Source organism: Schistocerca cancellata, chromosome 8, assembly GCF_023864275.1.
Source record: "Schistocerca cancellata isolate TAMUIC-IGC-003103 chromosome 8, iqSchCanc2.1, whole genome shotgun sequence".
NCBI lineage: Eukaryota > Metazoa > Arthropoda > Insecta > Orthoptera > Acrididae > Schistocerca > Schistocerca cancellata.
In genome coordinates, this window is record NC_064633.1 from 590,307,388 (window position 1) to 590,321,471 (window position 14,084).

A 14,084-nucleotide genomic window follows, 5' to 3' on the forward strand; every position below is an offset into this window, starting at 1 on the left:
TATAGTAAACCTGTCGGCACGTCCACACAGCGCCTGGTGGCAAAGTAGAGAGCATTTATTTCTTCAAAAAGCATGCGGGCCCTGCTAACTACGTCTTCGTGACAAGCAATACGATTGACTGAGCAATGCTAGAGTTTAAGTGATTCTCTTAGAACGTGCCTGTGCAGTTCCTAACGAAAGGTTAAGCTATTTTACCAATTCGTAAAGTTACTGTAGGTTCTTAGAGACACAGAAGTGATTATCGATATGTGGATTAATTAGTCGCGTGAAGGTCGTCTACAGGAGATGACTTTCAAGAAGTCGTGTGTTCCACATTTCATATGTAGATTGGAGTAAAAAGAGACCGTTATATGTAGCCCATAAAATTCAAGGTATTCTCTATCATGATCTTCACAGTAATTTGTGTTTATGTAGATATAGACCCGGAAATGATCGATAATCTTTTATGAGAGTGTGGGCTGTTCTCATACGACTTTTCTTCCACTCGGCAATGTTTATTTTCGTTTTTTTGTCTCCATCAGATCGGAAGCTAGTTATAGGAGCATATTTTCTGTTCTCGATAGCAAAATATTTCACAGCGACGTTCCTGCTTAGTTTTCTTGGTAAAATAGTTGCTTATATGCAGGGCAGTGCTTTGGCGCACTAAATTGTGTAAACCGATCGAGGTGGCCCAGTGGTTAGCACACTGGACTCGCATTCTGGAGGACGACGGTTCAAACCTACATCTGGCCATCCTGATTTAGGTTTTCCGTGATCTCCCTAAATCGCTTCAGGCAAATGCCGGGATGGTTCCTTTTAAAGGGCACAGTTGCCTTCCTTCCGCATCCTTCCCTCGTCAGATGGAGCCGAAGATCTCGCTGTTTGCTCCGCTCCCCCAAATCGACAAACGAGCCAACTAACCAAAATTGTGCAACAAATTTTAGTCAACGTACTGTCTTTTGACTTGTGCCTCGGGATCACTGTCAAATGTTTGTTTCATGATTTTTTGATATTTCGGCAGCATGAGTGGCTGGTTAAGTCAAAGGTTCATCTTCTTTGTGGACTCCGGGCTGAGTCGATCCCGTGGCTGGAGATTACATGTACCTGTGGCGAAAATATCTGAGAACTTTTCCCTGACCGTTACCACTGGAATTCTCCCCATACTGCCTCCTACTGTCTGCCGACAAAAGACGTACGTCCAATGTTATAAAAACTGAAGATCATGAACAGAAAATACGTGACCTACTAAATAGAATGACCTAACTCCGAAAGCCAAGTGCAGATCCTTTGTAGTGGGTCACGCGGAATTCAGACTGAGTAATCAAGGTGATTTCCTTCTCAATGGACATTCGGATGAAGCTAAGAAATGCAGAAGCCCTATCACGTTTTAGGTATGGGTTACCAAATATTCGTAGAGATGATGTAAGGCCGATTGTATGGGCTCCTTGCTCACTCACGTGCAAATTGGCGAGACACTCGGCTTCTACATTTCAGCCACTAGTGAGGAAGACCGACATGTACATAAAGGAAAGCTTAAGAAACTCAGACATGTTGTTATTTCAGTACTTACCAAAGCGCCACCAGGTGACTCATGATGGATATTGGTTCTGTTTTCCCACAAGATGTCACACAGATCTTTCATGCATGTCTCAAAACTATTTTGTATGAAATGGTGATTCTTTCGAAGTGGTGGATAGGATTGCCTTGCATTGTCCATTTAGCCCAGTTATTGCCGATTTCTTCATGGAGCATTTCGAGAGACACGCATTCGGCTTGAATCCTTTCAAATATCAGACGTGGTAGGTCGACGACACCTTCTTCAGGTGGAACCCTGATGAAGAACAGCTCGCTGTCTTAATAAGAGATCTAAACAGCTCCCATCCCAACTTAAAAATTACTTCGGGGTTATAAAAGTGCCTCTTCCCGTATGCTATCAGTGCTTTATTTTCTGACGAACGCTGGCCAATCGCAACGTAGCAGTTGGTTTATGGCAACAACAAAAAATTAAGTGGAGTTATGCATCAGATGTTTGTTGCTACCTAACGACCGGTGGACAGGCACACAACCAATGAATAGAATTACTGGCTTGTCTGCTAACATAGGAGTCTGTTTGTGTGCTGTTGCGTTGTGTCCTTAAGAAATACTTCAAATACCAGTAAGCCAGCCTAAGGAGCACTCAATGAATATAAAACACAAACGAATATGAAATAGTAGGTAAGGTGAATCGATTATCTTCCATTGGGACAGCAAACTCCATTGGGACAATCTAACACCATAGTGACTTTCAAGGTTAATTTTATTTAAGTAAAGCAAACATAATATGTCATATGGTAGTCCTACATTACTAATACGCTCAAGAATGAAATATGATTTCAGGAAGGATGTGTAAACAAAGAAAGAAGAGCGAACGTACATAACATTTTCTTTCGTGTCGAAGGCACTGCCTAGTGCACTGATTCATTATTATAGGTAGATACCTCACATTAAACCAGTTTACTTAAGTCGATTGACTTACTGGTTCTCATCTAAAATTCAGCACAACTGTTCACAATAACAAAGTAGGAAAAGGATCTCCAGAATTACAAACTGTTGCACTGAAATGACTGAAGGTGCGTTTACATCTGTGCAACTCTCCGTCCTCAGTAACTGCATGTGACCGTTGCACGAAGGGGCGAGATCGTGCATGAAACGGTGTAAAGTCACACAGCCCTCTGATATGTGTGCACACGTCACCGCGCGTAGCCGCGGGATTCTCCCCGTCCTAGATGGGGTGAACACGTCTAGTGCAACATTTGTGCGCGCATTGGGGTTCTCTCCATTTGGTGTTCCATTTTACGTCGTCCAGCTGTAAAAGATTCAGTTTTTGACACGCATTCAAGTTTACCTTTCCATCAGCACACTGGCCGAGTGATCTAACGAGAAACACATCGAATTTAACAGCATTTCGTTTACTTCCTCTTTTTATGTCTGGTTAATTCAGTGTAATGTAAGGCAGAGTTGAGCTACTTAACTTTCTACAGTCCCTCAGAAATGACGGCAACCTGAAAAAACAAAGGCACACCATAACAAAATGGAAAAAGCCCTCATTCGTTCTTCCGATGAAAACTTGTTGAAGAAGAGGAGTGGTTCTGGGGTTTTTGATGTGCCGAAGCCGTCCTGGCTGCTTCACGATCCGCTTCTGTCCATAAATAGTTCGTGTCGACGAGTGTATGTAAAAGAACACCGAAATCTCTAGGAGAAACGAGCATCCACAAAATTCTTCCTGATTTGCAAATCGAATCGGAAAAACACCGTCTAACGTGTTCATTAGCCGCTAGCCAGTCTCTGTATCTTCCAGATATCAATATGTAGCATCAACTGCCCCCCTCCATGCTTGAGAAATTCCAGCTCCCCCACCCCTCCCCCCCTCCCCAAAAAAAAGAAATCACATCCAGCTTATCCAGCTTAGCCAGCGAACCAAATACATCAGAGCAACAATAAAATATCCAGGTGTTTCAGATTCATTCTAACACCTCAGTCTACGACCTGTTCAAGTGAAGTAAAAATATGCAGTCATAATAGAACCAGAAGTACTTCACAAGCTTGTAGATCTGGTGATTGTTGCTTTTTTCCTAACATAAAGTTTTAAATGTTTAGAATACATTGATTACAAACTTTTCGAGACAAATAAATAAACATACTGGCATATTACTGATCGGTTCATTGTGAATGTTAAGAATCTAGCAAGTGTTTGGCCCCTCACGGTAAACCACGCATGTTTGGCTGTCCAAAGCCCGCCTTTAGGCAGTGTCGACATTGGCGGCCGGTCTGTGCCACGTGGTGACCTCTGTGCATATTTTGAATGTCTATGTATCTATGTATTCCACATCTTCTCCTAAAACGATGAACCTATTTCAACCAAAAGTTGGTACACATATCATTACTGTTTGGAAAGAAACACTGTGGGGGGCAGAACCACCAGCCTCTCAACGGGGTGTGGGTGAAAAAGAAGCGAGGCTCACTACAAGCGAATGGCCAGTTTATATTCGTCCAGTATTTGAGAATACGAGAACTTGGTGACTTGCAACAAACATTACACATGATTTTGAAGTCTTCACGGGAACTCTTCTCACTGACGCAAATTTTCGTTGTTCATGCAATAAGTGCCGGATGAAGTATGGCGTCTTAATGTATTGCTTCTTTACTATTAACTGTATTCGCAACACATTTTGCGTTCAGTATTCATATATACCACAGGATGTACTTGAAATATTACATGTCTGTGCGAAACATAGTTCAGGAGATACGATTTCATAAACATTGAGCTGCGTGAAAATCAAGCTGCAGGACGAGATTCGCTAGAGATACCGGTAAAATATTTGTGGAGATACGTGTGAAGCACGTTACATACAGGGTATTACAAAAAGGTACGGCCAAACTTTCAGGAAACATTCCTCACACACAAACAAAAGAAAAGATGTTATGTGGACATGTGTCCAGAAACACTTAATTTCCATGTTAGAGCTCATTTTAGTTTCGTCAGTATGTACTGCACTTCCTGGATTCACAGCCAGTTGGCTCAATTGAAGGAAGGTAATGTTGACTTCGGTGCTTTTCTTGACATGCGACTCATTGCTCTACAGATTTTCTGTGAACGTTTGGGCAGGCATTGTTGGTGATGTCTTGATTGGGCCCCATGTTCTTCCACCTACGCTCAATGGAGCACGTTATCACGATTTCATACGGGATACTCTACCTGTGCTGCTAGAACATTTGCCTTTACAAGTACTACACAACATGTGGTTCATGCGCGATGGAGCTCCTGCATATTTCGGTCAAAGTGTTCGTACGCTTCTCAACAACAGATTCGGTGACCGATGGATTGGTAGAGACGGACCACTTCCATGGCCTCCACGCTCTCCTGACTTCAACCCTCTTGACTTCCATTTATGGGGGCATTTGAAAGCTCTTGTCTACGCAACCCTGGTACCAAATGTAGAGACTCTTCGTGCTCGTATTGTGGACGGCTGTGATACAATACGTCATTCTCCAGGGCTGCATCAGTCCAACAGGGATTCCATGCGACGGAGGGTGGACGGATGTATCCTCGATAACGGAGGACATTTTGAACATTTCCTGCAACAAAGTGAAGTCACGCTGGTACGTTCTGTTGCTGTGTGTTTCCATTCCATGATTAATGTGATTTGAAGAGAAGTAATAAAATGAGCTCTAACATGGAAAGTAAGCGTATCCGGACACATGTCCACATAACATCTTTTCTTTATTTGAGTGTGAGGAATGTTTCCTGAAAGTTTGGCCGCACCTTTTTGTAACACCATGTATACACTGACGAGAAAAATGGTTCAAATGGTTATGAGCACTATGGGACCTAACTTCTGAGGTCATCAGAACTTAGAACTACTTAAACCTAACTAACCTAAGGACATCACACACATCCATACCTGAGGCAGGATTCGAACCTGCGACCGTAGGGGTCGCGTGGTTCCAGACTGTAGCACCTAGAACCGCTCGGCCACACACCGGCCGGCCACTGACGGGAAAAATAGCATCATCAGGAAGGACTTCATAAACGAAAACTGATAGAAGTGTTTCTATATCTGAAAGATGATGACTCTCCAAATTTCGCGCCAGTCGCTGAAGAGTGGCATTAGTAACCCCACCATGGCGAAGAAATTCAGGTTTGCTTTAAATACACACTGTAACGGTCGTGAGCGTGGGCTGCCTTTGTGATTTGAGGTGGTTATTTGATGTTAGCCAAGAATACTTTTAAGGCGACGAAGACGGCGGTATCAGCACCTCACTGAGATTGCTAAACGTCGAGTTATAGGGCTACGAGAAGGTAGATGTTCCTTCGGCGATACTGCAGGAAGAATTAGCAGGAATGATGCGACAGTACATAACTGTAAGCAGCTGCGATCACGAGAATATACAGTCGCAAGAAGACGGGCTCCACGCGGCCGGGTTGCACTGCTGAGAAGGAACACCATCGTGTTCGACCCATGGCTGTGGCGCAACGTACTCTGCCTGCAGCAGCAATTCGAGCAGCATTTGGCCCTTCAAGACCAGCGGGTACAAAACGGTTATTTGAAAGACATATCCGACCCAGACGCCCTGTAGGATGCTTTCCACCGACCCCAAACCACCGCCAATTGCGATTTCAGTGGTGTTCAAAGACAACTCATGAATTCCAATCAAGAACAACTGCCAAGACGAGAAACATGGTAGAAATCCTCGGGATAACAAAGCAGCTTAAATCACTTAATAAAGGCAAGGCCTCCAGTCCAGATAGTATACCAGTCAGGTTCCTTTCAGAGTTATTGTTGTTGTGGTCTTCAGTCCTGAGACTGGTGTGATGCAGCTCTCCATGCTAATCAATGCTGTGCAAGCTTCCTCATTTCCCAGTAACTACTGCAACCTACATCCTTCTGAATCTACTTAGTGTATTCTTCTCTTGGTCTCCCTCTACGATTTTTACCCGCCACGCTGCCCTCCAATACTAAATTTGTGAGCCCTTGATGCCTCAGGACATGTCCTACCAACCGATCCCTTCTTCTGGTCAAGTTGCGCCACAAACTTCTCTTCTCCCCAATCCTATTCAATACTTCCTCATTAGTTATGTGATCTACCCATCTAATCTTCAGCATTCTTCTGTAGCACCACATTTCAAAAGCTTCTATTCTCTTCTTGTCCAAACTATTTATCGTCCATGTTTCACTTCCATATATGGGTACGCTCCATACAAATACTTTCAGAAAGAACTTCCTGACACTTAAATCTATACTCGATATTAACAAATTTCTCTTTTTCAGAAACGCTTTCCTTGCCATAGCCAGTCTACATTTTATATCCTCTACACTTCGATCATCATCAGTTATTTTGCTCCCCAAATAACAAAACTCCTTTACTACTTTAAGTGTCTCATTTCCTAATCTAATTCCCTCAGCATCACCCGACTTAATTCGACTACATTCCATTACCCTCGTTTTGCTTTTTTTGATGTTCATCTTATACCTTCCTTTCAAGACACTGTCCATTCCGTTCAACTGCTCTTCCAACTCCTTTGCTGTCTCTGACAGAATTACAATGTCATCGGTGAACCTGAAAGTTTTTATTTCTTCTCCTTGCATTTTAATACCTACTCCAAAATTTTCTTTTGTTTCCTTTACTGCTTGCTCAATATACAGATTGAATAACATCGCGGAGAGGCTATAACCCAAACCTGTCTCACTCCCTTCCCAATCACTGTTTCCCTTTCATATCCCTCGACTTTTATAACTGCCATCTGCCTTCTGTACAAATTGTAAATAGCCTTTCGCTCCCTGTACTTCACCCCTGCCACCATTAGAATTTGAAAGAGAGTATTCCAGTCAACATTGTCCAAATCTTTCTCTAAGTCCACAAATGCTAGAAACGTGCTGACCAGATGGTAGAGTTTTGTCAGGACTGGCTCTCCCAAGGCCGTCAGTAGTTCTAATGGAATGTTGTCTACTCTTGGGGCCTTGTTTCGACTCAGGTCTTTCAGTGCTCTGTCAAACTCTTCAAGCAATATCATAGCTCCCATTTCATCTTCATCTACATCCTCTTCCATTTCCATAATATTGTCCTCAAGTACATCGCCCTTGTATAGACCCTCTATATAGTCCTTCCACCTTTCTGCTTTCCACTCTTTGCTTAGAACTGGGTTTCCATCTGAGCTCTTGATATTCATACAGGTGACTCTCTTTTCTCCAAAGGTCTCTTTAAGTTTCCTGTAGGCTGTATCTATCTTACCCCTAGTGAGATAAGCCTCGACATCCTTACATTTGTCCTCTAGCCATGCCTGCTTAGCCATTTTGCACTTCCTGTCGATCTCACTTTTGAGATATTTGTATTCCTTTTTGCATGCTTCATTTACTGCATTTTTATATTTTCTCCTTTCATCAATTAAATTCAATATTTCTTCTGTTACCCAAGGATTTCTACTAGCCCTCATCTTTTTACCTACTTGATCCTCTGCTGCCTTCACTACGTCATCCCTCAGAGCAACCCATTCGTCTTCTACTGTATTTCTTTCCCCCATTGCTGTCATTTGTTCCCTTATGCTGTCCCTGGAACTCTGTACAACCTCTGGTTTAGTCAGTTTATCCAGGTCCCATCTCCTTAATCCTTTCAGAGTATGCTGATAAAATAGCTACATATTTATCAGTTATATACAACCACTCGCTCACAGAAATATACGTACCTAAAGACTGGAAAATTCCTGAAGTCACACCAATACCCAAAAAGGAAAGTAGGAGTAATCCTCTCAATTACAGACCTATATCACTAACCTCGATTTGGAGTAGGGTTTCAGAACATATACTGTATTCGAACATTGTGAAGTACCTCGAAGAAAGTGATGTATTGACATTCATTGATTCAGATAATAGCGTTCCTGTGAAACACAACTAGCTCTTTATACTCATGAAGTATTAAGTGCTATCGACAGGGAATGTCAAATTGATTCCATATTTTTAGATTTCCAGAAGGCTTTCGACACCGTTCCTCACAAGCGTCTTCTAATCAAACTGCGTGCCTACGGAGTATCGCCTCAGTTGGGCGACTGGATTCGTGATTTCCTGTCATAAAGGTCACAGTTCGTAGTAATAGACGGAAAGTCATCGAGTAAAACAGAAGTAATATCCGGCGTTCCCCAAGGAAGTGTTACGGGCCCTTTATTGTTCCTAATCTATATTAACGACATAGCAGACTATCTGAGTAGCCGTCTTAGATTTTTAGCAGATGATACTGTCATTTACCGTCTTGTAAAGTCATCAGATGATCAAAACGATTTGCAAAATGATTTAGATGAGATATGTATATGGTACGAAAAGTGGCAATTGACCCTGAATAAAGAAAAGCGCGAAGTTATTCACATGAGTACTAAAAGAAATCAGATAAATTTCAATTACGCGATAAGTTACACAGATCAGAGGGCTCTAAATTCAACTAAATACTTAGGGATTACAATTACAAATAACCTAAACTGGAACGATCACATAGATAATATTGTGGGTAGAGCAAACCAAAGACTGCGATTCATTGGCAGAACACTTACAAGGTGCCACAGGTCTACCGAACAGACTGCTTACACTATGCCTGTCCGCCCTATTCTGGAGTACTGCTGTGCGGTGTGGGATCCGCATCAGGCGGGACTGACGGATGACATCGAAAAAGTACAAAGAAGGGCAGCTCGTTTTGTATTATCGCGAAATAGGGAAGATAGTGTCACAAAAATGATAGGTGAATTGGAGTGGCGAACATTAAAACAAAGGCGTTTTTCGTTGCGACGGGATCTTCTCATGAAATTTCTGTCACCAGTTTTCTCCTCCGATTGCGAAAACATTCTGTTGACACGCAACTACATAGGGAGAAATGATCATGACGATAAAATAAGAGAAATCAGGTCTCGCAGTGAAAAATTTAATTGCTCGTTTTTCCCGCTTGCCGTTCGAGAGTGGAACCGTAGAGAGACAGCATGAAGGTGGTTCATTGAACCCTCTGCCAGGCACTTTATTGTGAACAGCAGAGCAATCACGTAGATGTAGATGAGGGCAGGGTGGAGGTCTGTTGGGTTTTCCAACAAAACCTGGTCCTGCCTCGGTGCCAGTGATGGCTGTGTGTTGGTAAGCAGGAGGTCACCATGTGAGCTCTTGCATCGAACCTGTTTGTGGCCTAGACACAATACACCTAAAGCAATAAACTATTTCGCAGGTCCATCTTCTTTGAACACACACGTCTTTAAATTTGATAATGTGTCTAAATGCTAAGTAATAGTCACAACCCAATTTCTAGCTTCATTCAAGCAATTTGACGTTACAAAACCGATCTTCTGACAATCAGACAGCAAACTTGGCAAAATACTTTCAAAATCATTCCAGAATGTTTATGGATGTACATTAATCAACGGATGAAAACGAAAAATATTGTGTTTGTAACATAAGGAACTACAGAAGATACAGCCCACGTTATTACGAGGGTCACTCTAAAGGAAATGCACACTATTTTTGTAAAAATACAATTTTCATTCTGCATGTGTGAACGTTTTACAGTGTGTAGATACATCCTTCCCGCTGGTTTTCAAACTTATTTCAAACTGTTCCCGTGAGTGTCTTCAAGTTGGCTGTACACTTGACTATCGTCAGAAGCAACGTGCTGTCATAGAATTCCTGTGCTGTGAAAACTAGACTGTGGGAAACATCTACAAGAGATTGAAAACGGTGTATGGAGATGCTGCTGTCGATCGCAGTACAGTTAGTCGGTGGGCAAGCAGGTTACGTGATGAAAGCGGGCGTGGTAATATTGAGGATTGTCCTCGCAGCGGCAGGCCTCGTACTGCACACACTCCAGACAATGTGCAGAGAGTTAACGAATTGGTGACTGCTGACAGACGCATCACAGTGAATGAATTGTCACACTACGTTGGGATAGGGAAAGGAAGTGTTTGCAGAATACTGAAAGTGTTGGCGTTAAAAAAGGTTTGTGCCAGGTGGGTTCCCAGGATGCTGACAGTGGCTCACAAAGAAACAAGAAAAACGGTATGCAGCGAACTTTTGGAACAGTACGAAAATGGTGGAGATGAATTTCTTCGAAGAATTTTGACAGGTGATGAAACATTGAAAGGTCTCTGTTGGATTCCTTTCATGTTAATTTCTTAAATCTGTTGTCATTTACGGCATAAAATCCTCTTCTAAATTTACTGTGGCGTTTCTGACTATCTGGGAGGAGACTGAGTAGTGGAACGTGTTAATTTTACACATAAACAAGAACGATCTGTCACACTACTACACTTTAAAACACAGTTTATATGTAATTAATGTCACACAGTCTCATACGGAACCCACATCCGCTTTCTTTTATATACTGTATATGATAAGATACTGTCATCCCCCTTCCCTTCTGTGTGAGAGGATGAATGAGCAAATGTATTTCTAGTTGCATGCTTGAGGGTAGCAGACAAGCCTGTCTGCTAGAAAACAGTAGGACCAACGTCGGAACAGGTAGCTACGCTTTCTAAAAGCAAAGAGGTTTCTATCCTTAGTAGGGTCCTGTCCGTCCCATGTCATGTTGGTATAGGAAGCTGCCCCTCTGGCCACTTCCGTTTGTATTTGTGAGCCACCCTCAAGAAGGGACCAGTCACTCTGTCCGTGGAGAGCGTCTGAAGTGGTAAGATCTCCGGCTAAGCGCGTGTCTGCTAAGTCCGTAGGACAGTGGATTTCTTAAGTTCAGCCTAACTGAAAATTTAATCACCTTCATTTCAGGTTTAGCTCTAAAATATCTAAATGTTATCTTAAATTGCAACGCAGTGTAATTCGAGTGTGAAGTTCAGAATATATTCCGGTAGTTGCTTTGTCACTACTTTATGAGTAAAGTGGAACCACGTGTTGATCAGTAACTCTAACTAGCATCATCAGTCTTCAATGCGAATGTGCGTGAGATTATGACGTCTCGTCTTGACAATATTTTTCAATACAGCAACTTTTCTTTATGTTAAACGCACGTGGGGTGTACTTTGTGAGACCAGTACCACGTGCTTATACAATTGTTTGACCCATCAGGTTAATAGTAAGACGATAGTAACCAGTTCGAGGTTTTCCTTTTGTAAATTGCTTTTCGATCTCATTTATTTTAATTATCAAAATTATTGTGGAGTTACACTCTTTGTGTAAAACAAGTTGACCACGTGAAGCATGTGGTGTAATCATCAAAGTAGCCCTCAGCTATTCTTTTCGGGAAGATTTCACAAAGAGTTAGTATTAATTTAGTATACCAGTGTGTGGTAATTACATGACGGACAGGATTGTGCTACGAACGTAACTTCTTTGGGTGAAAATTGAATCCGTTGGTTGTGGTTAATTTCGTCTTGCATATGTTTCAACGTTCTTCGTGTGTTATTTTATGAATGCAGTGTTGTATGTAGTCTCCCAATCTTGGCTCCCTATTTCATGTGTTCCGTGAGATTACAAACTCACATTTACACAATCCTAAATAAGGCACCAGCTTAGTTATGACTCAAGTTTAATATGCTGAAATTTCAATGATCAATGTTAAAATAAATTTCCAAATTTAAACTGATTTATTTCTTTTTATTTAAATTCTCTTTTTTATATATATATATCACCGGTTGTCGTATGACTATTAAAAGATTATAATTAATGTTAGTCTGGTTGGGAATTTGGTAAGCTAGACTGGATACCTGGTGAGACAGTTGCTCAGTAATGCAAGGTTAACTTCCCCAGACAGCTCACAGCTTTTAAACCGCTTTTATTGTCTATCACCACCGCTTACACCTCAAATTAAAGCAACAACTTACAACATGGCTCCATCATTTTTCACCAGAGACTAAGAGGCAATCAGTGGAGTGGCATCATACAAATTTACCCAAGAAAAAAATAATTCAAAACCACACCTTCTGGTGGAAAAGTTATGGCTACGGTCTTTTTCGAATCCGAAGGACTGTTGCTTGTGGACATCATGCCAAGTGGAACCACCACAAATTCTGATGCATATGTGACGACACAGAAGAAACTTCAAGCTCGACTGATTCGTGTTCGACCACATCGGCAAAAACAGGATGTTTTGCTGTTGCACGACAATGCACGGCTACATGTCAGCCCAAAAACCACGGAAGCGATCAGAAAACTCGGATGGACAACACTGAAACACCCGCCTTACAGTGCTGACCTTGCTCCATGTGACTATCATCTCTTTGTGAAACTGAAAGACTCTCTTCGTGGAAAAAGGTTTCAAGATGGTGACTCCCTTGGGCACACTGCCGAACAGTGGCTCCAACAGGTTGGTCCACAATTTTACCGTGCGGGTATACAGGCGCTGTTTCCAAGATGGCGTAAGGCATTTGAGAGGGATGGAAATTATGTTGAGAAATGAAAAATATTGTTCCTAAAGGATGTATCTACACACTGAAAAACTTGCAAACATGTAGAATAAAAGATGGATTTAAAAAAAAATTGTGTGCATTTCTTTTGGAGTGACCCTCGTAGTATCAGTTTGTAAGTAGGCTGTTTAGGTTTTCTTAGCACTCTGTATAAAAATCACTGGCTGTGCTGTGTGCCGTCTGTGGCTAGTTTGCATTGTTGTCTGCCATTGTAGTGTTGGGCAGCTGGATGTGAACAGCGCGTAGCGTTGCGCAGTTGGAGGTGAGCCGCCAGCAGTGGTGGATGTGGGGAAGTGAGATGGCGGATTTTTGAGAATGGATAATCTGGAAGTGTGTCCATCAGAAACAGTACATTTGTACGAATGGATGTCATGAACTGCTATATATATTATGACTATTAAGGTAAATGCAGTGTTTGTTCTCTATTAAAATCTTTCATTTGCTGACTATGCCTATCAGTAGTTAGTGCCTTTAGTAGTTTGAATCTTTTATTTAGCTGGCAGTAGTGGCGCTCGCCGTATTGCAGTAGTTCGAGTACCGAAGATTTTTGTGAGGTAAGTGATTTGTGAAAGGTATAGGTTAATGTTAGTCAGGGCCATTCTTTTGTAGGGATTTTTGAAAGTCAGATTGCGTTGCGCTAAAAATATTGTGTGTCAGTTTAAGCATAGTCTTGTATAATTGTTCTAACGTGACGTTTCAAGTTCTACTATTGTCTTCTACTTTTAATAGTCTACGTTAACGGCCTTGCCACAGTGATAACTCCGGTGCCCGTCAGACAACCGAAGTTAATCGCTGTCGGGCTTGGCTAGCAGTTAGACGGGTCACCCACCACCTGGGTCAGCCAAACGCCGTTGGCAAGCGGGATGCACTCAGCCGTTGTCAGGGCAATTTAGGAGCAACTCGATTGAGAATTAGCGGGAGAGCGGTGTGCTGATCACATGTCCCGCCAATCAGCATTCGCCGATGTCTCTCGGCTGAAGGTAACGCGGAAGTCGGTTAGTACCAATGGACCTTCCGAGGCGTGTTCAAACGGAGTTTAACCAGTCTGTTGTTATGGTCATGGTATTAAGTTTTTACCGTCGCAACTTGATTAGTGAACTGATACGTATTATATTCTACTATATGCACTATGTCATACACAATCTTTTCTGATTTTAAACAATCTGCACTTTCAGCGTTAGTTTTACTGTCC